Below are 27,926 nucleotides of genomic sequence, written 5' to 3' on the forward strand. Positions count from 1 at the left end.
TTTTAAAAATAACTCTCAGTTTTGTTGATTTTTCTAGTGTTTTTCTCCTCTCTTTTCATTTATTTCTGCTCTGATTGTCATTATATTTTTTCTTCTACTAACTTTGGGCTTAATTTGTTTTTGCTGTTCTAGTTCCTTTAGGTGCAGCATTAGATTGTTTACTTGAGATCTTCTTTTTTGATGTAGGCATTTATTGCCATAAACTTTGCTCTTAAGGCCGGGCGCGGTGGCTCAAGCCTGTAATCCCAGCACTTTGGGAGGCCGAGGCGGGTGGATCACGAGGTCAAGAGATCGAGACCATCCTGGTCAACATGGTGAAACCCCGTCTCTACTAAAAATACAAAAAATTAGCTGGGCATGGTGGCGCGTGCCTGTAATCCCAGCTACTCAGGAGGCTGAGGCAGGAGAATTGCCTGAACCCAGGAGGCGGAGGTTGCGGTGAGCCAAGATCACGCCATTGCACTCCAGCCTGGGTAACAAGAGCGAAACTCCGTCTCAAAAAAAAAAAAAAAAACTTTGCTCTTAGTACTGCTTTTGGTATATCCTATAAGTTTTTGTATGTTGTGTTTTTATTTTCATTTGTCTTAAAATTTTTAATTTCTTCATTGACCCTTTGATTATTCTAGAGCATTTTGTTTAATTTCTGTGTTTTGTTGAATATTTTGACATTCCTCTTGCTATTGCCTTCTTTTGTATCATTGTGTTCAGAAAAGATACTTGATATTATTTAAATCTTCTTGAATTTGTTAATATTTGTTTTGTGTCCTACTGTATGATCTATGCTGGAGAATGTCCCATGTGTTGAGAAGAATGTGTATTCTGTTTCTGTTAGATGGAATGTTTTGTATATATCTGTTAGGTCAAAAATACATCTTATAATTAACCAGTCATTTTAAGCTGGTAACAGCTTAACCTCTGATCACAAAAAAACTCCTATCTTTATACTCCACTTCCCCCTCCACATTTTGAAGTTTTATGTCACCATTTACATCTTTTTATATTGCCTATCCCTTAGCAAATTATGGTAGCTATTATTATTTTAAATACTTTTGTCTTTTAACCTTCATACTAAAGATATATTATTTACACACCACTCTTACAGTATTAGAGTAATCTGAATTTGTCTGCATACTTTTACCAATACAAGTTATACTTTCAGATGTTTTTGTAGTGCTCATTAGTGTCATTTTCTTTCAACTTGAACTCTCTTTAGCATCTCTTCTAAGACAGGTATGGTGTTGATGAACTTCCTAAGCTTTTGTTTGTCTAGGACAAAGTCTATACCTCTTTTTCATTTCTGAAGGAGAGATTTTCTGGATACAACATTCTTGGTTGATATTTTTTTCCTTCAGCACTTTGCATATATCATGCCACTATCTCCTGGCCTGTGAGGTTTAAGCTGAGAAGTCTGCTGCTAGCCATATTGAACTTCCTTATATATCACATGCTTCTCTTCGCTTGTTGCTTTCAAGATCCTGCCTTTGTCTTTGATTTTTGGTAGTATGATTGTTGGGGAAAAAAAGGCTGACATATGACCTGCTTATCTGGCACAGGATGGGCGTTAATGGAAGACCATGCTCTGTGCTCAAAAGAAGGAAGACCTCTTTCAAGCACCAGAATGTGGCCAGACTTGCTGGCTCTAGCTGCAGCCTTTTCCCTATCTGTTTACTGATTGTATCTAAAGTAGAGCATGCTCTATACCTTCAAAGGAAATGCCAGACCTCCACAGCTATAGATCATCTGCTTGATGCTTCACTTCCTTTTCACTCCCACCCCCCCACATCCCTGAGCACATGCTTCTTTGTTTCAACACTCAATAAATAGTGTGGGTCTCCAATGCTCAGGGCCTTCCCATCCTCCTACTTGCATTGGCCCCCGGGAGCCCATCTTTATGCACTCTTATTCTTGTCTCTTAATGTCTTTGTCCCCGCCGACCCTTGTTACTTCCTAGGTTGTGTCTGGACTGGTTCCCCGACAATGATTATGTCTTGAGGTAGTCTTAATAGGATTTAATATGATTGAAGATCTTTGACCTTCTTGAACCTGGATATTTGCATCTTTTTCTAGGTTTCAAAAACTTTCTTCTACTAAATTCTTTAAATAAGCTTCCTACCCCTTCATCTTTCTTGTATCTTTCTTAAATTATTATGACTCAAAATTTGCTCTTCTGATGCTCTTTCATAAATCCTGTAAGCTTTCTTCATTCCTTTTCAATTGTTTTGGTCTTCTCAGACTGTATATTTTCAAACAACCTGTAATGAGTTCATGAAGTCTTTCTTCTGTTTGATCAGTTCTACTGTTGATGCTCTCTGTTGAATTTTTCATTTTTTTTCATTGTAGTTTTCAGCTCCAGAATTTGTTTTATTATTATTTCAATACCTATTAAATTTTCCTTTCTCTTCACTTATTGTTTTTCTCATTTTGTTGAATTGCATCTCTACATTTTCTTGAAGTTCACTGAACATCGTTAAAACAATTAGTTTCATTTCTTCATCAGGAAGTTCATATATCTCCATTTCTTTAGGGCTAGTCACTAACACTTAACTTTGTCCCTTTAGTGATAATATTCTGTTTCCTGGCTGTTCTTGATCATGTGGTCATGTGTTGATATCTGTGCATTTTAAGAAGTAGATAATTACTTCCATCTACAAGGACTGGCTTTGCTGGGAAAGCCCTTCAATACTCATCCCATCTAGAGATTATGAACAAACTGTCTGGCATGGTCCTGAATCCCAGATCATTGCAAGGGACACAGCATTGCGGCACACCAGAAGTGGCAGCTGTGGCCAATGTAGCACTGGAATGCATCAGAAGCCCAGGGCTGCTGCAACAACAGTTCACTATGGAAGGTCTGAAGCCCAGGGCAGCTGTGTCTGGCATGGCACTGAGGCATACTCAAAACCCAAGGGCACTGTAGCTAGTGCAGTGCTGGAGCACTCCTGGAGCCCAGAGCCACTGAGGCCTGCTTCCCACTGAAGGCTCTCCAGAGCTCAGGGCCACTGAGGTTCACCCAGCAGTCGTGTAGGCCAGAGACAGAATTCTGCCACACAAGCCTGAAGCCTGGGGTTGTGACGTCTTGTCTGGTATCAGGGCATGTCTGAAAATAGTTTGTGGGTAATGCCCTGGAATATGGGAGTATGGGCGTCTGCCTAGTGCTGGGTTTTACTGTGACTGGATTAGTGTTGGGGTCCAAGGCAAAGTGCTGTGCTTACTCCCCTCTCTTTCTCCCAAGTGGAAAATAGCTCAGTGCTGTGATTTTGGACTTAGGAGAAGGATAATGAGGGTAATGAAAAACTGTCCTTCCTACTCTCTAAAAAGTATCTTTTTATTTTTGTGCTACAACCAGGTACTGGAATCTCTCGCCTGGTTTCTGGAGCCCTTGTGAAGCTCTTTTCATGCATGGATAGTTATTTAAATTGACGTTTCTTTGCGGGGATGGTTTGTGGAAAGACCAGCTCTGCCATTTTGCTCCACTCCTCCTTCTCTCTGTGCTTTTCAATGACCAGAACTAAATGAAAAACTTGGTTTGTTACAACTCTCATAGTGTCCTTGAGATGAAACCCACTCAGTGCTCAGCAGAAGCAAGTGGCAATGAGCCATCAGGGGCATCATTTCCTGCAGGTAACCATGCAGGAAGCCCCAGGTGAAACAGTGAGCAACATCCTTCACCACGCCCTGAGAAGAAATACAGTAGTAAATTCTTACCTGTTTTTCTTTTAAATAAGGTATGCATCCATATAGGGTGATGGTATAATGCCGAAGTTTAGATTTATTGCTCGCTGAAGCATTGACTTGTTTCAAGGATAAGATTTAGTATTGCTATATGTGTGTGTGTGTGTGTGTGTGTATAAGATTAGTATTGCTAGGATGGATGCACTACATATCTTTCAGCATGGTTTGTTTATATTAATATATAGAAAAAATGAGACATATGTGTGTAGCTCAGAAAAAATTTGTGTAACAGGATAGGTGAGAGGATACGGGATGAGATAGGTCCTATTGGCCTAGAGTTTTTGTTATTGCCTCAAAGCTGAGGACAAGACCTCCACAAGGAACAGCTTCTCAAGATTTGCTAGGACATAGACTAACTGGTCTTTCAGTTAGCCATCCTATTACAATCTTCAGAATACATCCAAAAAAAACAAAAACAAAAACAAAAAACTAGAAAGTCTTTAGTGTGATCATTAAAGGGAATTTACAGAAAAGAAGAGAAATGTAGCATTTCCCTCTCCTGTGGGGAAAAATAGGGGTTTCCTCCTGACTGTTTAAATTTGGAATCTCAAGAGAAGCACTGGTGAGGTACTGCTTTCTACAAGAGGAGCCACAGACTCTCAAAAGACATGCCTCATGCTGTTTCCAGAGTGTTTTAAGCAGTGGCCTGCTAATAACTGTTTAATAACTTGCTCTCCAAAAGTTTCTGTGGGGGAGTAATTTGTAGTATTTGTTAATATCTGTGCTGTAATTATTCCCGTTATGTCCAATTTCAAGCTACAAGCCTGAAGTCATTGATTTAAAATTGGGAAGATATGTGTACAATTAGCTGTCAGCTCTAGAACACCAATAATTTTAGGTAAACCCCATGTTGTTACAGTAATGCACCCACCCCTCCAATGAATCATACTTCCCTGAATCTATGCCCTTTTCTAGGCTTCTCTCACACTGACACTGGGCTTCATTACGTGACTTGCTTTCAGACATGAGAAATCAGAAGCAAGACACAAGTAGTAGCTTAGAAAGTGTTTGTGCTTTAGGACTTTCCATCTTGAAATATTACGTCATCTGAAGAAACCTAGGATAGTCTGCTTGAAGATGAGGGATCACTTGGAGATGTGAGACCCCACCAACATCCAACACCAACTGCCAGACATGTGAGTGAGGTTTTGTGAGACCATCCAGCCTCAGTCAAGCCACCAGATGACTATAGCTATAGAGTCATAGATAAGAGCAGCAAAAAACTATGCTTCTGGGTCCATTCCAAATTGCTAACCCACAGAATTTTGAGCAAATACATAGTGGTTGTTTTAACCTTGTAAGTTTTAGGATGTTTAAACCTACTAAATTTGTACACAGCAATAGATAACTGATGCCTCACATGTGTCCCCAGAAGTTTGGGATGCACATAAGGATTAATACTATAAGGTAGATCATGATGGCATGCCATGGAAAGAAGGATCAGTATTGGGTCAAACCATACTGCCACCATTTGGGAAGCAAGGATAAGTCTTTGCCATGGAAAAGATTCCTGAAAGAACCCCACCCAAAAAGGCTACCTGCTATGGCAAAGAGACCCCATGAAAAAAGAGGGTATGAGCAGTCCCCTGGAAGCAAGAGATGAGGGTATATTGTAAAAGATGTCTGCCAGAAAGTTTACTGCCCACACTGGAATAAAGGTGTAATGTGATAGTTTTCACCAATGCATCTCATGAGTTTGGGTTCAAATGCATAACAAGAGAGAGGGTATTCAACAGTCAAGAGAAACATGAACAATATCAACTCTAAGCTCTGTTGTATGCATTCCTTTCTTAAAGGAGCCACTAGTGGGCATAGAATAAAGCCGCTTGCTTTATTTTGTGTTGTAGCAAATCCAGCTAATTCCATAAATTGATTACATTTGCATTTTAAAAATTGTGAAATAATATTGTATGCATAAAAATTAAATACTACCTTATTCATTCATGTATTCATTCATTGAACAAATATGGATAGAAGGTTACTTTCTGCAAGGCAAGTTGTAGGATTTAAGAAATCAGTGATGAATAATATAAAGCTCTACTTTCATAGATCTTTCATTCCAATGTCAGGAACAGCTAAGTTAAAATAATAAAGCAGAGTGATTGATTGTGGGAGGACTGTTTTAGATAGAGTGGCCAGGCAAGGTTTCTCTTTAGAGATGACATTTATAGAGACCTATATTGTGAGACGTTTATAATTACATTTATATGGCAAATTTCAGGTGACACAAGTTTTCACATATATTCTTACTTGACCCTTGCAACAGCCCTTTGAGGTGGGCAGGAATGCAAACCTCAGAGCTGCTTCATTTACAAATGAAGAAAATGCAGGTCTGAGTGCAACTTGCCGGGTGGAAAATGGTGAAGCCAGGATTGGCATGCAAGCTTTCCCAGCCCACTGCTCTTTAAAGCCCATGAAAGTGGAGAAGTTCTCCCACGGAACTTCTGAAAAGTGAAGAGATGATCATTGGAAATTGACAATAGGACCTAGGACCTACTTCCCTAGGCCCAGACTTTAACCTGGCATTCATCTGTGATTTAGGCACCAACACACATATTCTGCTTTGGTCACTTGAGGGAAGGCTAAGACCATGCAATTATAACCAGGAGAAACACCAACTCACCAATTAAGTGGTAGGGGAATAGGCCTGTACAATCCCTTTGAAAAATAAAGTTCCATGCTGGGACAACATTGTTTCATCTTTAGAATTTTAGATAAATCTGATTTTAACTCATTATAACAGTATGGACTCTAATTGGCCAGGAACATTACAAAAACCTTTTGACTAAGTGAAAGCCTCCTGATGATAATGAAAGGGGTATAGAAAATCCCTCTTCTGAAATTATCCCTCAATATAACAGATCTCTGGCACTGAATGGTGCCCAGTCAATGCATGGGTGGGTTCCAACAGCTCAAATAATGAACTTCACTTTGATGCTCTTCATTTCACACAGTTATTTGAGCACCTGGTAAAAGCAAACTTTTTATTTAGATTTTCTAAAATTACTGATTCTATGAGGCACTGCTGGGTGAATACTTCATTGTCTTAATCCAAATGCAATTACCAGGAACTGATATCTCAGGTTCATTCTTTTGACTGTGCTTAGGTTTTAAAGAAAAGGGATAAATGCTAAGAAAACTAATAATTAATCATTTAAACACACATATACATACATACATACACACACACACACACACACACACACACACAAACATACAAACACACTCCAACAAAGTTTCAGTAGCATGCTGGAGCAGGTTCACACCAACTCACCAGAGCTGATTATTAAAGTTTTAGGAATGTTATATACTAGTCAAAGGTCATGTTAGTAACTTGAAATTGGCCATGGTGCAAGTATTTACACTACAGAAATAGGCAAACACTACAAATCAGGGCTTATTCCTTCAAGAAAGATGGTTGTATAAATTTACCAGCACACCACTGCTTACAGTCCTAGGTTAGTACCAGACTCTGTGAAATCCTTTGTTTCTATATATTTTTTATTTCTATCATTTTGAGCAATAAAAGCCGATATATAGAATAATTTCAGGAAGATACTATAACACACACTTAAACATTAGGGAAAGATTATTTGATTTTCTGTACTTTCTAAAGCAAGACAATTCATGAAATTTTTTTTTACATTTTTACTTTGAAGTAATTGTTGATTTAAAGGAAGTTACAAAGATAACACAAAAAGATCCCATGAACCCGTCAACTAGTTTCTCCCCATGCTTATCTGACATAATTTTAGTACAACGTCAAAACCTGGAATAAAACACTAGTACAATGTGTGTATACAAATTTGGGTCATTTGCTGGATTATACGTAAGTTTATGTCTCATTACGAAACTTCCAAACTATTTTCCTGACTAGCTGTACCATTTTACACAATCTCCGGCAGTGTTTAAGAGATGTTTCTCTATATCTTTTTCAGCATTTGAACTTTTCACTGTTTTTTAATTTTAGCTCTTCTATTAGATGTGCACTGATATCTCATTGTGTTCCTAATTACATTTCCAGTGATGTTGAACATCATTTCATGTGTTTATTTGCCATCCATACATCCAATTTGGTAAAATGTCTCTTCACGTCTTTCACCCATTTTCCAATGAGACTGTTGTTGGTTTTTCATTAGTGTTAAATTTAAAGAGTTCTTTATATATTCTAGATCCCAGACCATTGTCAGATATATGTGGTAACTATTTTCTTCCAATCTGTAGCTTGTTGTTGCATCCTCTTAATGAAATCTGTCATAGAGCAAAGGTTTTTAATTTTGGATGAGATTTACAAATTTTGTTTGTCTTCATAATATTAGTGTCTAGTCTAAGAACTCTTTGCCTAGACCTACACCCTGAAGATTCTCTCCTTTCTTAACATCTAAAAAAAATTATTGCATTTTATAGATAAATCTGTAATCCACATAGAGTTAGTTTTGGTATAAGGTTCGTTTTTTTGGCAATGCATATGCAATTGCTCTAGCATCATTTGTTAAAAAGTCTATCCTTTCTCCATGAATTTGCTTTTGCAACTCACCACATTTGTGTGGGACTATTTCTGAGTTTCTATTCCTTTTTATTGATCTATGTGTCAGTCTCTCTGCCAATATTACAAAGTCTTGATTACTATAGCTGTGTAGTAAGCTTTAGTATCAAGTAGAGTGACTGTTTTCACTTTATTCTTTTCCAAAATTGTTTCAGCTATTCCAGTTATTTTACCTTTTGATAAAAATTTCAGAATAATCTTGTTTATGTCAACAAATAATTTTGCTGGGATGTCAATAGGAGTTACATTAAACTGTATATCAATTTGAAGAGAGTTAACAATTTTTACTATGCTGAGTCTTCCAAGCCATGAATATGGTATCTCTTCATTTAGTTAAACCTTTGATTTCTTTTGTCAGCATTTTGTAGTTTTCAGAATACGAGTCTGTATATGTTTTGTTAGATTTACATGTTAAGTATCTCAGGGTCTTTTTTGATTATTGCAGGTAGTATTTTCTAAAAATTTTTATTGTTAATTCTTGTGGGTACATAGTAGGTGTATATACTTATGGGTTACATGAGTTCTTTTCATATGAGCATGCAATACATGATCATATCAAGGTAAATAGGATATCCATCATCTCAAGTATTCATCACACCACCCCAATTAGTGTGATGAATGCTTGAGGTGATAAGATATTCTATTTAGTTGTTCATTTAGAAATAACTAAAATATAATTGGGTTGTTTCAAACTAAATTATTTTTACTTTTTCACAAATGATGCTGGAGCAATTGTATATCCGATTGTTTGAAACAACCCAATTGTAAAATTTTAGTTATTTCTAAATGAACAACTAAATTATTTTACCGTAGTTACCCTATTAGGTTAGCAAATACTGTCTTATTTATTCTTTCTGTTTTTTGTACCCATGAACAATCCTCCCTTTTCCCCCCATTCCCTTCAACTACCCTTCCCAGCCACTGGTAACCATCCTTCTACTTACTACTGCAATGAGTTTAATTGTTTTAATTTTCAGCTCCTACAGATAAGTGAAAACATGTGATGTTTGTCTTTCTGTACCTGGCTTATTTTACTTAACATAGTTACCTCCAGTTCCACCCATGTTGTTGCAAATGACAGGATCTCATTCTTTTTTATGGCTGAATAGTACCCCATTGTGTATCTGTACCACATTTTCCTTATTCATTTGTCTGTTGATGAATACTTACATTGCTTCCAAATCTTGGTTATTGTGAATAGTGCTGCAATAAACAAGAGAGTGCAGATATCTTTTCAATATGGTGATTTCCTCTCTTTTGGGTATACACTTAGGAGTGGAATTGCTGGATTTTATGGTAGCTCTATTTTTAGTTTTCTGAGGAACTGCCAAACTATTTTCCATGGTGGTGGTACTACTAATTTACACCCTTACCAACAGTGAATGAGGGTTCCCTTTTGGCCATATCCTTGCCAGTATTTGTTATTGCCTGTTTGGGGGATATAAGCCATTTTCACAGGGCTGAGATGACATCTCATTGTGGTTTTGATTTGCATTTCTCTGACGATCGGTGATGTCGAACATGTTTTTGTATACCTGTTTGCTGTTTGTATGTCTTCTTTTGAGAAATGTCCATTCAAATCTTTTGCCCATTTTTAAATCAGATTATTAGATTTTTTTTTCCTATAGAGTTGTTTGAGCTCCTAGTATATTCTGATTATTAATCCCTTTTCAGATGGGTAGTTTGCAAATATTTTCTCCCATCCTGTGAGTTCTCTCTTCACTTTGATGATTGTCTCCTTTGCTGTGCAGAAGCTTTTTAACTTGATGTGATCCCATTTGTTCGTTTTTGTTTTGGTTGCCTGTGCTTATGGGGTATTGCTCAAGAAGACTTTGCCTAATCCAATGTTCTGGAGATTTTACCTAACGTTTTCTTGTAGAAGTCTCATAGTTTGAGGTCTTAGATTTAAGTCTTCCATCTATTTTGATTCCATTTTTGTATATGCTGAGAGGTAGGGTTCTAGTTTCATTCTTCTACATATGGACATCCAGTTTTCCCAGTACCATTTATTGAAAAGACAGTCCTTTCTCAAATGTATGTTCTTGGAAACTTGTCTAAAATAAATTCACTGTAGATGTATGGATGTATTTCTGGGTTCTCTATTCTGTTCCATTAATCATTTGTCCGTTTTCATGGCAGTACCATGCCAGTTAGGTCTTGACTAAGGCCTGCTACAACCACTCCCTGGCTACTGCCTGTTTGCCTGAGGCCCTGAGGCTCTAAATTCAACCGATGGCAACACCAGCCAGGCCTGTGTCCTTCCCTTCAGGATGGCAAGTTACTCCAGGCCCTTGGTGGATCCAAAGGTGCCATCTGGGAACCAGGGACTAGAGTTGAAAAACCACAGAAGTATCTCTGGTATTCTATCGTACTGTGGCCGAGCTCAAATCACAAGATGCAGTCCTTTCCCCTCTTTCTTCCCCTTTCCAAAAGTGGAAGAGCCTCGTGCCATGGCCACCATCACCACAGGTCCATGGGGATGACTGCCAGGCTACCACTAATGTTCCTTTAAGCCTCAAGGACTCTTCAGTTACATTTTAGTGAATGTTTCCTGGCCTTGGACTCACGCTTGAAGGCAGTGGGCTCCCCCCTGGTCCAAGGCAGGTCCAGAAATGCCATCCAAGAGCCAAGACCTGGAATCAGGGACCCCAAAAGCCTGTTTGCTGCTCTACCCCCTGTGGCAGAGCTAGTACTTATGGTACAAGACAAAGTCCCCTTTACTTTTCCCTCCACTTTTCTCAAGCAGAAGGAATCTCTTTCCATGGCCACCACAGCTGAGAATGTGCTGAGTCTCACCTGAAGCCAATAAGTCTCAGTGTCACCCAAGGCCCCCAACATAATACCTGAGTATCGCTGTTTGTTTGTTATTGAGGATCCAAGGGCTCTTCAGTTAGCAGGTGATGTTCAGGACTGTGTGTATTCTTCCTGTCAAGGCAGCAGGTTCTCTCCTGCCTGAAGATGTGTCTAGATATATCTTCTGGGATCTAGGGCCTGGAATGAAGGCCTCTGACCAGTGCCCTATTCTACTGTGGCTGTGCTGATCCAGGATGCAAGACAAAGTCCTTCCCACTCTTCTCTCTTCTCTCCCCAAGTGGAAGGAAGAAGTCTCTTCTAGAGCTGAGATCTGTGCAGCCTGGGGTTAGGGACGGGTGGCACCAACACTCCCCTAGCAACCCTGGTTGGTGCCTTAATAGGTTATGTCCCCCCTTCCTTCCCCCCTCCCCCACCTCCAGTCCACTGGCTCTTAGCCCAGTTCAGCACTAGGACTCGCCTAGTAGTTACAGTCCTTGTAGCATAAACTGCCTTTCAAGCTTAATCAGGGCCCCAGGGCACTCTAGCCTGAGATAGTGAGCCTTGCCAGAACTCAACTTCTGACCAGGACGGGCAATTCCCCTCTGGCTAGAGCTGGCTTAAATACTCTCTTTGTGGGCGGGTGTCAGCTGAGTTTGTTCTGGTTTTTTTTTTTCCCATCATTTTACTTTCACCCTATTCATATCATTTTATTTGAAGTGTTCCTTGTAATTGGTTCATGTCTTTTTCATTTACTTTGCAAATATCTTTCTTTGAGCTGGTGTATTTAGATAATGTGATTTAATGTAATTTTTGGTGTATTAAGGCTTAAGTCTGCCATTTTGTATTTTGTTTTCTGTTGTATTCCTATTTTTATTTTTTCATTCCTGCCTTCCTGTGCTTAAGGTGAACATAGGAAATCCATTTTTATTTATCAGTAGTATTTTTGTGCTAATCTCTTTGTATAGCTTTTTTTGTGGTTACTATGGTCTTTATGTTATATATAAATAATGTATTACAGTCTACTGGTTTCAACATTTTATCAGCTTGAGAAGACTATAGAATTCTTACGTCTTTCTATGACCTTTTACTCTCCCACATTTATAATATTTCTTAAATGTTTACTCTACAGAGCCACATTAGAGATTGTTATAACTTTTATTTAGCTGTCAAATATAATTTAGAAAACTCAGGAAGGGAAAATAGTCTATTTTCTTTACCCATATTTTTGCTTTTTCCATGTTCTTCCTTCCTTCTTTATGTTCCAGTATTCCTTCTTTCACCATATTCTTCTGTTTACAGAACTTCTTTACCATTCTTTTAGGGTATGTCTGCTGTCAGCAAATTTTCCTAGTTTTCCATCATTTGAAAATATCTTAATTTTTCCATCATCTCTGAAGGATATTTTCACTAGATATAAAATTCTGGGTTGACCTTTTCTTTCAGCATTTCCTTAAAAAATGTTATGCCACTTCCTTCTGGTCTTCATGGCTTTTGATGAGAAATCTGCTGTCATTCAAGCTTGTTGTTGTTGATTTTTTTTCTTATGGGTAGTGTGTCATTTCTCTCTGGCTGCTTTCAAGATTTTTAATTTGTCTTTTTTTTCAGATGTATGACTATGATATGTGTGAGAATGGATGGTTTTGAGTTTCACCTGTTTGGTGTTTGATCAGCTTCTTAAACATTTAGGTTTATGTGTTTTTGCCAACTTTAGGAAATTTTCAGCCATTATTTCTTTCAATGCTTTTTCAGTTCAACCCTCTTTCTCTTCTTTTTTAAGGACTCTAATGACACATATTAAACCTTTTGTTATAGTTGCACATATCTCTGAGGCTGTGTTCATTTTGTTCAATCAATGTGCTCCTTATTTTAAAACCTGAGTTCTATCCTACTTCCAGGTTGGTTCGGGAAGTATCAACCTACTATCCAGTTGATTCTGATAAAACTAAATTTTAAGAACCACTGTTCTAGTTCTTGAGCTGGGTTGTTTCTAAACAGAAATTTGTTTGGAATTATTATCTAATTATATATGTACATTAAATTTACTCCTTTATATATATATTTCATGTAAAATTTTATGTAGTTGCTTTAAAGGTCTGATTCATAGTTTCTAGACATAGAAAGTTTCAGCAGTTCAAACCTCTTAACCATGACTGGGCAGTCCTCAAGACACTTTAGGTGGCAGTCTCCAATCAGAAATTAGATTGTCCAGTCTTGCTTAATAGTCAAAACCTCAAACTTGAGTTAGCATTAAACTGTATTTCTTTTCTAGTTTATGCCTCCTTCAGACAAAGACTGCCATAGAAAACGTGAAGTATGGTTGATATGGCTGATTTCTTTTTTTACCCTCTCAAATCTCCCTCTACTAGCTGCTATACTCCCATTCACCATCATCAACTGTCACAGTACTATTGGAATACTCTACTCTGGCCTGTCTTCCTTCACTTTTGCTCTCATTGCAACCTTTACTCTATGTAGCAACCTGAATAAACTTTGTTTATTTTATTTTGAACTAATTTTGGACTTACAGAAAAGATGCAGAGATAGTTCAAGAGAATTCCCTTATACTCCTCACTCAGATTTTTCTAATGTTAGCATTTTACATTACCATAGCATACTTATCAAAACTGGAAAATTCACATTGATAATACTATTAACTAAATTATAAGTCTTATTCTAATTTCAGTAGTTTTTCCACCATCCTTCTTCTGTTCTGTATCCTATCCAGGATCTCATATTGCATTTGATTATTTTTCTGCTTAGTCTCCTACAATCTATAAAAGTTATTCATTATTTCCTTATCTTTCATGGCCTTGACACATTTGAAGAGTATTAGTCAGTTACTTTGTTAAATGTCCCTCAGTTTCGGTTTTTTTAATATTTTCGCATAATTGGGATAAAGCATTGTGATATGCCCTTATTTTAAAACTTTCTATGGCTTCCAGTTCACTAAGAATAAAATCAAACATCATGTCCAAGTCTGGCATCATCCGATACTTAATTTTTGCTCAGAGTTTACCTTAAGGCACTTTGATCTAGCCACAGCAAGTGTTATAGTTTGAATTTCCCAAGAAGTAGACTCTGAGATAGCATTTAATTTGCAGGGTGTTTATTAGGAAGCGCCCTTGGGAGCAATCTCTGTGAAGGGAGAAGAAGAAAGGGGAGTGGGCATAGGGAGAAACAGAGCTGCAGGACTGGCCCAGTAATGGACTCAGCTGATCCTATACTGAGCCGTGTGGCTAGAAATAGCCTTTCAGGGTGGTCTCCCTTTGAAATGAGATGGCCAAGCCTTATACTCCCACGTGAATCCATCACTGGATATGATCCATCTTGAGAAAGAGGTAACCTTGGTAACATGGCTCTCTGCAGCTAAGGGAGCTCATGAAGGTGGTAACACTGAAGGCTGCCTGCCCTTAGCACTCCCAGCAGCTGTGACAGTAAGTCATTCAATAAACGGGTATCTAGGTGGCACATCACAGTGTTCCAATACACTTTCAGTTTAAGATTTTTTTCCCTTTAGAAAATTTTATGTACTTGTATTTCTAACTGGTATACTTTCCCTTGGCATTTGCATGGGTGACTCATCTTTGTCCTTCAGAAATCAGCTAAAATATCAGCACCATGGTGAGACCGGCCTGATTTCTTTCTCTTTACATCACGATTTATGATTACATATCTGTTTATTGATTTGCTGTCTCCCTATGAAGCTGAGAGTTCCGTAAAGGCAGGAAGCACATAAATCGATTCATCTCTTTTACTACCACTTAGCATGGGGCCCAGCCTGTGGGGAAGGATTAAAACGCCTTACTCAATTATCCAAAAATGAACAAATAACAGAATTAATGGATAAACTGAAATATAATAAATCTAAATTTGTTGGACAAAACTTCAGAGTACAGTAGTATCCCCTTATTTGTGGAGGTTACATCCCAAGACCCCCAGTGGAAGCCCCAAACCAAGGACAGTACTGAACCTGATTGTCATCAATCAGAACACAGTTCCGCTCATGTCTTCCACCCGCAAATATAATGCCTTTTTCATCTTAACTAAGCACTTATTACCCACCACGGCCACAACTTTTGCACTTTAAGGTGCAACATCAAAACAATATTTCTCTTTTTCACAATTTTATGGATAGAAGATTCATTCTTAACCATAGATCTCAGCAACCTCAGCATATGATTCTTTCCATATTAAGTCAGGAACTTTCGCCTTTTCACTTAAAGGAGGCATCTTACAGCTTCTCTTTAACATATCCGAATTACCAGCATCATTACTCTTGCACTTTGGGGCCATTATTAAGTCAAATAAGGGTTACTTGAACACAAGTACTGTGATACCCAGACAGTCCATCAGATAATGGAGGCAGCTTACTAAGGGACTGCTGGGTGCAGGGTGAAGACAGTGTAGATGGGCCTGACAAAGGGAAGATTCATATCCAGGGCTGAATGGAGCCAAACAGTGTAAGTTTTCATTACACTGCTCAGAATGGTCTGCAATTTGAAACTTATGAACTGTTTGTTTCTGGAATTTTCCATTTAATATCTTCAGACTGTGATTGACCTTAGATAACTGAAACCACAGAGAGTGAGTCTGTGGCTAAGAGGGGACTACTGAATGTAAATAGTCATAGACATTTGGAGAATAATTCAGGATGCACGGTATGCTGCAATCTCCTGAAACAAGGGGTTCAGGTAACGGAAAACACAGTAAAAGAGTCAGAAGTCCAGGAACATCAAACATGTATTTGAAAATCACGCCTGTAATCCCAGCACTCGGGAGGCTGAAGCGGGTGGATCACGAGGTAAAGAGATGGAGACCATCCTGGCCAACATGGTGAAACCCCGTCTCTAAAAATACAAAAATGAGCCGGGCGTTTGGCACGCGCCTGTAGTCCCAGCTACTCGGGAGGCTGAGGCGGAAGAATCGCTTGAACCCGGGAGGTGGAGGTTGCTGTGAGCCAAGACTGCGCCACCGTGCTCCAGCCTGGGCGACAGAGCAAGACTCCGCCTCAAAAAAAAAAAAAAAGAAAATGTGTCTTAGCCAGCTCAGGCTGTTATAACAAAATACCGTAGACTGGGTAACTGAAATAATACAGATTTATTTTCTCACAGTTCTAGAGGCTGGAGGTCTAAGATCAGAATGCCAGCTTGGTTGGGTTCTGGTAAAGGGCCCTTTTATAGATGGCTGCCATCTTGCTGTATGCTCACATGGCAGAAAGAGAGAGAGAGCAAGCGAGCTCCCTGGTGTCCACCCTCACAACTTCATCAATACCTAATCACCTCCCAAAGGCCCCATCTCCTAATTTCATCACACTGGAGGTTAAGGTTTTAACATGTGAATGTGGGGGAGACTATTCAGTCTGTAGCAAGATGCAACACATTTTTTTATTGTTTGTTTAAAAGATTAAAATATATTACCTTTATATTAACTTACATTATTTTGCATTGTTTGTCTAAAAGACAACATATTAGTTCATTATCCTTTTTTACAGTATATAGTTAGTTCTCAAGGAATAATGCCACTGCATATTAAGTTTGAAATACTAAAGACATACTCCTTAGGACAACACATGCTGTTGGTAATTGAGTATGTGGAACACGCCAACCTTTGAGCTAGCAATACTCAAATGTTTGTGTGCATTAAAAAATCACCTGGGGATTTGGTTAAAATGAAGATACCTGGGCTCCAAGGTTGGCACATCTGATCTGGTCGGTCTGGAGTGGGAATCTACCCTTTTAACCAGAGCCACAGGGTGATTCTGCTGCAGATAAGTAAGGATTGCACTTTAAAGAACACCTCACTGGGTAAGTTAGCAGTAACTTAGTCCTTCAAACTGAATTCACCTTTGTGCTGCCTCTTTCTGTGGCATGACAGGGAAGGGCACAGCAGCACTAAGAGGTCTGGTTGGTATTCTGGGCTGTGCTAGGTACTGCATCAACAGGGAGAGGGGTTTCTGACAGCCAAAAATCTACTACCTTAACTACACAAGCATACATGCACATGTGGGCACACGCACACACACACACACACATTCTGCCTCTTTTCTCCACTATAGCTGTCATCGCCTCATCAAACACCCATTCTTCCCTAAAAGGAAAAACTTTTTTTTAATACAACACTTGTGACACCAAATGCCCTGGGGGTTTGGACACCAAACGTCCAACCAACCAATTATCCAGCTCTCCAGATACTAGCAGGATGTTCTACAGTTCAAATCTGACCCCACAGGCAAAGGATTTAGTCACACAAGACTTCATCACATGCCTGTCATTAAGTCACCTGTACATCGGACCAAGTGGCTGTAAATTGGAGTTTCCCACAACTGCCTCTTCATCTTTGATAATTTGCTATAATGGCTCACAAAACTCAGAAAAGTATTTACTGGTTTATTATGAAGGATATTGCAAAGAATACAGATGAACAGCCAGACAGAAAGGTGAATAAGGTGAGATATATGGAAAGGGGGCAGAGCTTTCATGCCCTCTCTGGGTGCACCATTCTCTCAGTACTTTGATGTGCTCACCAGCTCAGAAGTTCTCTAAATCCTATTGTTTAGGGGTTTTATGGAGGCTTCATTATGTAGGCATGATTGATTAAATAATTGGCCATTGGTGGTCAACTCAATCTTCAACCCCATTCCCCTCACTAGAGGTCAGAGGATAGCACTGCAAGTGCCAACCGTCCAACCTTCAATTATACCTCATCCTGAAGCTATCTAGGGGTCCTCAGCCAACAGTCATCTCATCATACAAGAGACTCATCACTCCAGGGATGCTAGAAATTTTTGTGTCAGGAACCAGGGACTAAGACCAAATATTATAACAAAAAAATGCTCTTATCAGGAAATTACAAGGGTTTTAGGAGCTCTGTGTCTGGGACCAGAAGCAGAGACCAAATATATATTTCTTATTATGTCACATCCTCCCTCTTGGTGGAAAACTGGCAGTGAGGCCTATTGAAGCCTACAGAAGTCTTGGAAAATGCATTAATTTGAAGGGAAATGCCCTCATGGGTATGGAAATGTGGCTGTAAATAAGGGTCCTCAATTTGGTTCAAATGTTTGCAGCATTGTGCAAGGAGTCATTTGCATTTCAAAAAGAAGGACCAGCAAGGGAAGAAACGGTGTAAAAAGATTTGCCTGGGGAAGAGGGGGAGCTGGTGGGCAGCTTAGGGAGATCCAAGAGGTAGATGCAGTCCAACACTACACTGTCACTGAGAGGATAAGCATAATGACTTTAAATAAGTAAGTAAAGGAAGACAGTGAAATAAACACAATTTTTGTAATCTGATCTAGCCCAGCCCAGCACAATCCAAGCTCTTAAAATAAATAGGAGTTTAAGAATATCATTTTTATCTCCATGCTAGACTTCTATATTTAACAGGCCTCACTTCTTTTCATACCCAAGTGTATTCAGGGAATGCAAGGGTAAAGCTCAGCTAACTTGAAGATGGAATTTAATTATTATACATTTTAAAAGAACCACCACAGCCACTGTGTGCAATGTGGATGACTGGAACAAGTGAAATCCACTTTGACCTCTTTTTGATTCACACTATAGAAGGGATTCCATTTCCCGTTATTATTGTCATTCTCATAATTCAAGTGTTAATACACGTATTTTAAAAACCCACTCTAATCTGGTAATGAAGTTGACGATGGAAAGGTGAGTTATTTGTTTCATTTTACCTATCTATATTATGATTAAGACTTTATGTTATTTAACTAGGGGTTAAAATAGGAATGAATTAGCATGAATCAGCTATAAAAATGAAGGAGAAAGATTTTAAAAATAAATCAGTTTTGTATTCATCATTTAACTATTTTTCATTTCATTTTAATTAAAGAGAAGAAAAAGTTCGCTTTATTTTCCACCCTCAGCTGTGATTTCACTGAACGTTGAAAGATAATGAATAGGTAGTTTCTAAGTGTTCTTTTGTGACGAGAGAACATTTTTCAAAGCGAACAATTTTCAACAGCTTTCAAGAAGCTGTTGCTTAAAACATCTTTCTCTTGTATGAGGAACAAATAAAATAGAATCCAATGATCAGACTGTATTTGCAACAGTTGTTTGTTAAGCCTGGGTCTTTTAAAAAACAAGTATACAATTACTCATCTAATCTAAACTTTGCATTTTTCTGTTTGCAGGTCAGACTTCAAGAGTTTGAGGTCGAATTTGATGGAACACCCAGATGTCCTCAGCTGTCATGGAGAATACTTATCATATTTGCTTACATATTTTCCCTATTATACTGACAGATACTTTTAGTTGTTAACATAGAGGAACGAGGTGAATTAAAGAGGTAATCTATTAATCACTGTATCTTAGGGCCAATATCAGCTTTGATGTGACCCAAGGCTTTCGGCTTTATTATATTTTTTCAGAAAGGAGCCATTGTTTCACATGTGGCTAATAAAATAATAAGAAGAAGAAAGATGGTAACAATAGAAGAAAAAGAGCGACACCCAGTGAGCCCTACTATCCCCACTATACAATTATACACACACACACACACACCATAGCTGTCATCACCTCATCACACACCTGTTCTCTCTTCTGTTGTAAAACTAGCAAAGGTACCTGTTGAAGCCTACAGAAGTCTTGGAGATGCATTGGTTTAATGTGAAATGCCTTCACGGTGTGGAAGTGTGGCTCTAACTAAAGGTTTCTCAGCATGGTCCAAATGTTTGCAGCATTATGTAGGCAGTCTGGCAAATGGTGAAATGGTACAAAAGGATCTGCCTGGGGTTGTGTGTGTTGGGTGGGGGGGAGTCTCATTTTTAAAGACCTAACTCCTCTCCTAAACAACAAGAGCAGAAAATAGCCCCCTGAATTTAAAAAAAATATGAAAATACTACCAGGACTGGAAATCCTAGCACATAGCAACTGCCAGACTAGGGAACTCTCAGAGGTCTAGAAACTATTTGCCTCTAGCAAAAATCAGGAGAAAAAAGTTTCCTTGCCTGTTATTAATTGCCAAAACATATGTGTCAAACTTTAACTGATACGAGAGCTTCTTGGGACGTTTACACTTGAATGGAGAGAAAAAGGAGGCAATGTCTAGGGTTTTGCCCTTGATTGTCTTTTGTCATTTTCTGAAGTATAGCAAATGCTGAATTCTCCAGAGGAAGAAACTCTAAGCTTCGGAAAAGTTGGATACCAACAAGATACATCTTTTTCATCTTTGCTAGGTGCTCTAGTGTGGATGTTTGACTCCCCAAACCTCATGTGGAAATGTGATCCCCAATGTTGGAGGTGGGGGAAGGTGTAAGGGACATGGGGGCGGATCCCTCAGGAACAGCAAAATGTCCTCCAGGTCTGACTGTTAAAGAGATCCTGGCACACCTCCCATTTCTTTCTTTCTTTCTTTCTTTCTCTCTCTCTCTCTCTCTCTCTCTCTCTCTCTCTCCCCCTCCCTTTCTCTCTCTTCCTCGCTCCCTCTCCCTTTCTCTCTTTTTCTCCCTTTCTCTCTCCTTCTTCCCCCGTCTCTTACCATGTGATTTCTGCTTCCCTCTGCTTCCCACCATTAGTGGAAGCTTCCTGAGTTTCTCACCAAAACAGATATTGGTGGCATGCTTCTTGTACAGCCTGCAGAACAGTACTTAGGACAATTTATTTCCTTTTTCTTCTTTTCTTTCTTTTTTCTTCCCCTTCCTCTTTCCACCCTCACTTGCTCACTCCCTAGCTCAGTCTCTCTCTCTCTCTCTCTCTCTCTTGCTCTCTCTCTCACCTCATGTTTTATTGTAAAATGTGTATGTTGAAGGAGGTTGGCATATATAAATATGAGATAAACCTAAGAGACAACATGAAAAGTTTCCTCAAGTAAAAAGCATGGAAAGAAGAATGCTAACAGGATTTCCAAGAAGGAGTATAGGAGGGAAGGAGAAACACCAAAAGCTCCGTGAGTACCTTTCAAAATATATAATAATGATAATCAATGGCTTAGGTTGGGAAGGTAAGAGAAATGAATCCAGAGGAAGAAAATAGCTTAAGAAAGAATTTTCTTCCTTTTTTTATAAGTAGAGAAGAGGGATGTTGCTTTTGTTATTTTTTAAGCTCTTCTCATGAAAAAAATATTTTATTGGTAGAATTGTGGATGGAGCAATTAATTACTGGCTCAGAGGAATGACATGTAATATCCATATTCACAGATCAGGCAGAGCAGGATTGGACCACCATGTCTCCTAATGCCTAAACCAGAGTTCTGGTCACTGTATTATGCCAATTCTAACTAAAGAAAGCTTTTCAATCTCATACCTTACTAATTTTAAGGACATTTTAGTCTACTTGTAAACAAACTATCTATTTGACTGAAGGTGAGCTCCATCCACGTTCCTGCAGATATCTTGTTTCTGTTTATGGCTGCATAGCATTCCATGGTGTATATGTACCACATTTTCTTTTTTAATTAATTTATAAGTTCTGGGGTACATGTGCAGGATATACAGGTTTGTTACATAGGTAAACATGTGCCATAGTGGTTTGCTGCACCTAGGTATTAAACCCAGCATGCATCAGCTTTTTCCCTAATGCTCTCCTTACTGCCCTCCCCCAACAGGCCTCAGTAAGTATTGTTTCCCTCACTGTGTCTATGTGTTCTCATTGTTCAGCTACCATTTAGAAGTGAGAACATGCGGTGTTTGGTTTGCTGTTCCTGTGTTAGTTTGCTGAGGATAATGGCTTCCAGCTACATCCATGTCCCTGCAAAGGACATGATCTCATTCCTTTTTATGGCTGCATAGTATTCCATGATGTATATGTATCACATTTTCTTTACCCAGTCTATCATTTATGGGCATTTGGGTTGATTTCATGTCTTTACTATTGTGAATAGTGCTGCAATGAACATACACGTGCATGTATCTTTATAATAGATTAATTTATATTCCTTTGTATATGTACCACATTTTCTTTTTCCAATCCACCAGTGGTGGACACTTAGGTTGATTCCATATCTTTACTACTGTGAATAATGCTGTGATGAACATGCGTGCATACATGTCCTTATAGTAAAAGATTGATATTCCTTTGGGTACATACCCAATAATGGGATTCTTGGGTCAAATGATATTTCTGTTTTGACTTCTTTGAGAAATTGCCATACAACTAATTTACATTCACACCAGAGTGTATAAGCATTCTCTTTTCCCAGCAACCTTGCCAACATCAGTTATTTTTTTACTTTTTACTAGTAGATATTCTGATTGGTGTGGTTTTTATTTACATTTTTACATTTTATTTAATATCTCATTGTGGTTTTTCTTTCCCTTTTTCTAATAATTATTGCTGTTGAGCATTTTTTATATGCTTGCTGGCCATGTGTATGTCGTCTTTTGAAAAATGTCTATTCATGTCCTTTGCCAACTTTTTAATAGGGAGGTTTGTTTTGCGCATGTTGATTTGTTTACATTCCTTATAGATGCTGGATATTAGACTTTGTCAGATGGATAGTTTGCAAATATTTTCTCTCATTCTGCAGGTTGTCTGTGACTCTGTTGATAATTTCTTTTGCTGTGCAGAAGCTCCTTAGCTTAATTAGGTCCCATTCGTCAACTTTTGGTTGCAATTGCTTTTGGGACCTTCATCATGAAATCTTTGCCGGGTCCTATGTCCAGAATGGTATTTCCTAGGTTATCTTCCAGGGTTTTTATAGTTTTACATTTTATATGTATGTCTTTAATCCATCTTTAGTTTATTTTTCTATATGGTGTAAGGAAGCAGTCCAGTTTCAATCTTCGGCTTATGGCTAGCCAGTTATTCCAAAACCATTTATGAAATAGGAAGTCCTTTCTCCATTTCTTGTTTTGTTGACCTGGTAGAAGATCAGATGGTTGTCAGTGCATGGCATTATTTCTAGGCTTTCTATTCTGTTCCATTGGTCTATCTATATTTTTTTGGACCAGTACTATGCTGCTTTGGTTACTACAACATTGTAGTATAATTTGAAATTGGGTCATGTGATGCCTCCATCTTTGTTCTTTTTGCTTAGGATTGCCTTGGCTATTTGGGCTCTCCTTTGCTTCCATATAAATTTTAGAACAGATTTTTCTAATTCTGTGAAAATCGGTAGTTTGATAGGAATAGCATTGAATCTGTAATTGCTTTGGGCAGTATCGTCATTTTAATAATAGTGATTCTTCCTATCTATAAGCATGGGATGTTTTTCCAACTGTTTGTGTCATCTCTGATTTCTTTCAGCAGTGTTTTGTAATTCTAATTGTAGAGATCTTTTATTTCCATGATTAGCTGTATTCCTAGGCATTTTATTCAATGTGTGGCTACTAGAAATGGGATTGCATTCTTGATTTGGCTCTCAGCTTGGACGTTGTTGGTGTATAGAAATGCTACTAATTTCTTTTTTTTTTTTTTGAGACAGAGTTTCACTCTTGTTACCCGCTGGAGTGCAATGGCACAATCTCGGCTCACCGCAACCTCTGCCTCCTAGGTTCAGGCAATTCTCCTGCCTCAGCCTCCTGAGTAGCTGGGATTACAGGCACGTGCCACCATGCCCAGCTAATTTTTTGTATTTTTAGTAGAGACGGGGTTTCACCATGTTGACCAGGATGGTCTCGATCTCTTGACCTCGTGATCTACCCACCTCGGCCTCCCAAAGTGCTGGGATTACAGGCGTGAGCCACCATGCCCGGCCAGAAATGCTACTAATTTTTTTTCATAAATTTTGTATCCTGAAACTTCACCAAAGTTGTTTATCAGATATAGGAGTTTTTGGGCAGAGACTATGGGGTTTTCTAGGTATAAAATCTTATCATCTGCATACAAAGGTAGTTTCACTTCCTCTCTTCCAATTTGGATGTCTTTTATTTCTTTTTCTTGCTTGATTGCTCTGGTTAGAATTTCCATTACTAAGTTGTATAGCATGGTAAGAGTGGACATCCTTATCTTGTTCTAGTTCTCAAGGAGAATGTTTTCAGCTTTTGCCCAGTCAAGATGATATTGGCTGCAGGTTTGTCATAGATAGCTCTTGTTATTTTGAGGTACATTCCTTCAATGCCTAGTTTGTTGAGAGTTTCTAACATTAAGGGATGTTTAATTTTATCAAAAGCCTTTTCTGCTTCTGTTGGGATGACCACGTTGTTTATGTTTTTAATCCTTTTTATATCAATTCTTTCTTTCATGGAACATGCTTTTGACGTTCCATTCAAAAACGTCTTGCCACACCTAAGTTCAATTACGAATTCTCCTAAGTTATCTTTTGGAATTTTGTAGTTTTTCTTTTTACGTTTAGGTCTCTGATCCTTTTTGAATCAACTTTTGTGAAGGGTGTTAAAGTCTGTATGTAAATTCACTTTCTTGCATATGAACGTCCAGTTGTTCCAGCACCATGTTTTGAAAATGCTATCTCTGTTCTCTTGTATTGCCTTTGCTATATTATCCAATATCTGTTGACCATATTTATATGAATCTAGGTTCCCTATTCTGTTCTATTTATCTATTTCTCTATTCTTTCACCAATACCACACTGTCTTTATTACTGTAGGCTTATATTAAGTCTTGAGATTGGGTAATGTCAGTCCTCTTGCTTGATTCTTCTCTTTCAATATTGAGTTGGCTATTTTAGGTCTTCTGCCTCACTATATAAATTTTAAAATAATTATGCTGATATCCACAAAATAACTTGCTGATATTTTTATTGGGATTGCATTGAATAGAAGGATGAAGTTGCAAAGAACTGATATCTTGACAATATGGAATATTCTTTTCCATGGACACATGATATCTATTTTCTTCTTTGATTTCTTTTATCAGGGCTTTATAGTATGCCTTATATAGATATTATACATTTTTTAAGGTTTATACCTATGTATTTCATTTTTGGAGCTGTTAATATAATGATAAAGTAATTTTAGTTTCAGCTTCCACTTGTTCATTGCTGGTATATAAGAAAATAATTAACTTTTATATATTAACCTCATATCCTGAAATCTTGCTATATTTGCTCATTAGTTACAGGAGATTTTTGTTGATTCTTTTAGATTTTCTACATAGATGATTATGTCATCAGTGAACAAAGACAATTTGGTTTCCTCCTTCTCAATCTGTATGACTTTTATTTTTTTCTTCTCTTACTTTATTAGCTAGGATTTCCAGTATGATGTTGAAAGGCAGTGGTAACTCCAACAGTAGCAGCATACACATTCTTTTCAAGTGCATATGAAACATTCTCTAGGGTAGATAATATGTAAGGCCACAAAACAAATCTTAACACGTTTAAGAAGATTGAAGTCATATCAAGTATGTTTTTGGACCACAGTGGCATTAAACTAGAAATCAATAACGTGAGGAAAAATTACAAACACATGGAAATTAAGCAACATACTTCTGAACAACCAATGGAGCAAGAAAGAACGCAAAGGGAAATAACACAGAATCTTTTGTTTTGTTTCGTTTTGTTTTGTTTTTTGTTTGTTTGTTTTTTGAGACAGAGTCTTGCTCTGTTGCCAGGCGCCAGGCTGGAGTGCAGTGGCGCGATCCCAGCTCACTGCAACCTCTGTCTCCTGGGTTCAAGCAATTCTCCTGCCTCAGCCTCCCGAGTAGCTGGGACCACTGGTGTGTGCCACCATGCCCAGCTAATTTTTGTATTTTTTAGTAGAGATGGGGTTTCACCATGGTCTCGATCTCTTGACCTCGTGATCCGCCCACCTCGGCCTCCCAAAGTGCTGGGATTACAGGCGTGAGCCACCATGCCCCACCCATAGTATCTTGAGATACTTCAGGCTCCAGGCAGGCTCCCACAGACCCAACCCCCAGGCCAATCCCAATGCCAGGCCAGCCCCCATAGACCCAAGCTCCAGGCCCACACCAGCATGAGGCCAGACCCTGCTCCCCTAGGCACCAGACCCGTACTTATGAGCACATGGTCCAGGCCAGCGCCTGCAGACTCAGGCTTCAGGCCCAACATAGTGCCAGAGTGTGTAAATAGCTCCAGGCTCAGGCTGGTGCCTGCAGACCCAAGTTCTAGGCTTACCCCAAAGCCAGACAAGTCCCCACATCCCCAGACTTCAATGCAATTTTGGTCAAAATTCCAATGCCATTTTTCACAGAAATAGAAAAAGCTATCCTAGAATTCATATATTAATAGAACTATAAATAATCTGAATAGTCAGAGTAATCTTGAGCAAGAAAACAAAGCTAAAGGCATCACACTAATTGATCTTAAAATATACTACAAAGCTGTAGTAATCAAAAAAGCATGGTACTGGTATAAAAACAGACATATAAACCAGTGGAACAGAATAGAAAGGCCAGAAATAAGTCTACACATTTACAGTCAATTGATCTTTATCAAACTTGCCAAGAACACACAATGGGAAAGAATCGTCTCTTCGATATGGTGATGGGAAAACAGTATATTCACACACAAGAGAATGAAATTGGACCCTTATCTCACATCATACACAAAAATCAACTTACAATGCATTAAAGAGTTAAACATAAGACCTGAACCATAAAGCTCCTAGAAGGAGACATAAGGGAAAACTCCTTGACTTTGGTATTGGTCATGATGTTTTGAATATGACACCAAAAGCACAGGAAACAAAAGCAAAAACACAATTGAGATTACATCAAATTAAAAAGCTTCTGCACAGCAAAGAAAACAACCAACAGATCTAAGAGGCAACCTATAGAATGGGAGAAAGTATTTGCAAACCATACATCTCATAAAGAGTTAATATCCAAAATATATAAGGAACTCAAATAATAGAAAGAAAACAAATAACCCAATTTAAAATTTGGCAAAGGACCTGAATAGTTATGTCTCAAAAAAAAAAGACTTATGGATGGCCAACAGGTATATGAAAATGTGCTCAAAAACACTAATCATCAAAAATGCAAATCAAAGCCACAATGAGCTATTACCTCACACCTGTTAGAATGGCTATTATGAAATAGACAAATGATAACAAGTGTTGGCAAGGATGTGGGAGAAGAGGGAACCTTTATACACTGTCAGTGGAAATGTAAATTGTTATAGCCATTCTAGAAAACAATATAGAGTTTTCTCAAAAAATTAAAAATAGAATTACCATGGTGATTCAGTAATCCCACTTCTGGGTACACAGATGCTCCTCGACTTATGATGGTGTTACACCTGTGGGATGTAACCCCATTATAAATTGAGGAGTGTACTGAATGTATATCACTTTCACACCATTTTAAAGTTGAAAAATCCTAAGTTGAACCATCATAAGTTGGGGACTGTCTGCATAGCCAAATGAAATAAAATCAGTATCTTATGTAGCTATTTGCACACCCATATTATTTGCAGCATTATTCACAAATACAAGATATAAAATCAACCTACGTGTTCATTAACATATGACTGGATAAAGAAAATGTGATACACACAAACACACACACACACACACACACACAACTGGAATATTATTCAGCTTTTATAAAGAAAGAAATCTTGTCATTTGCAACAAGATGGATGAACCTAGAGGACATTGTGATAAGTAAAATAAGCCAGGAACAGAAAGACCAATACTACATAATCTCACTTATATGTGAAATCTAAAAAGTTGAACTCATAGAAGCAGACAGTAGAATGGTTGTTGCCAGGGGTTCGGGGTTAAGGGAAATGCAGAGATATTGGTCAAAGGGTACAAAATTTTTGTTGTGCAGGATAAATAAGTTCTGTAAATCTAATGTACAGCATGGTAACTATAATTGATAATATTTTATTATATACTTGAAATTTGCTAAGAGAGTCATTCTTAGGTGTTCTTACCATTAAAAAAATTGTAAATATATGAGGTGATAAACATGTTAATTAGCTTTATTGTGGTAATCATTTCATGGTGTATAACAAAACATCACGTTGTACACTGTAA

This window comes from Sapajus apella, unplaced genomic scaffold (assembly GCF_009761245.1).
Source record: "Sapajus apella isolate SASKATOON/1434 unplaced genomic scaffold, GSC_monkey_1.0 scaffold103, whole genome shotgun sequence".
NCBI lineage: Eukaryota > Metazoa > Chordata > Mammalia > Primates > Cebidae > Sapajus > Sapajus apella.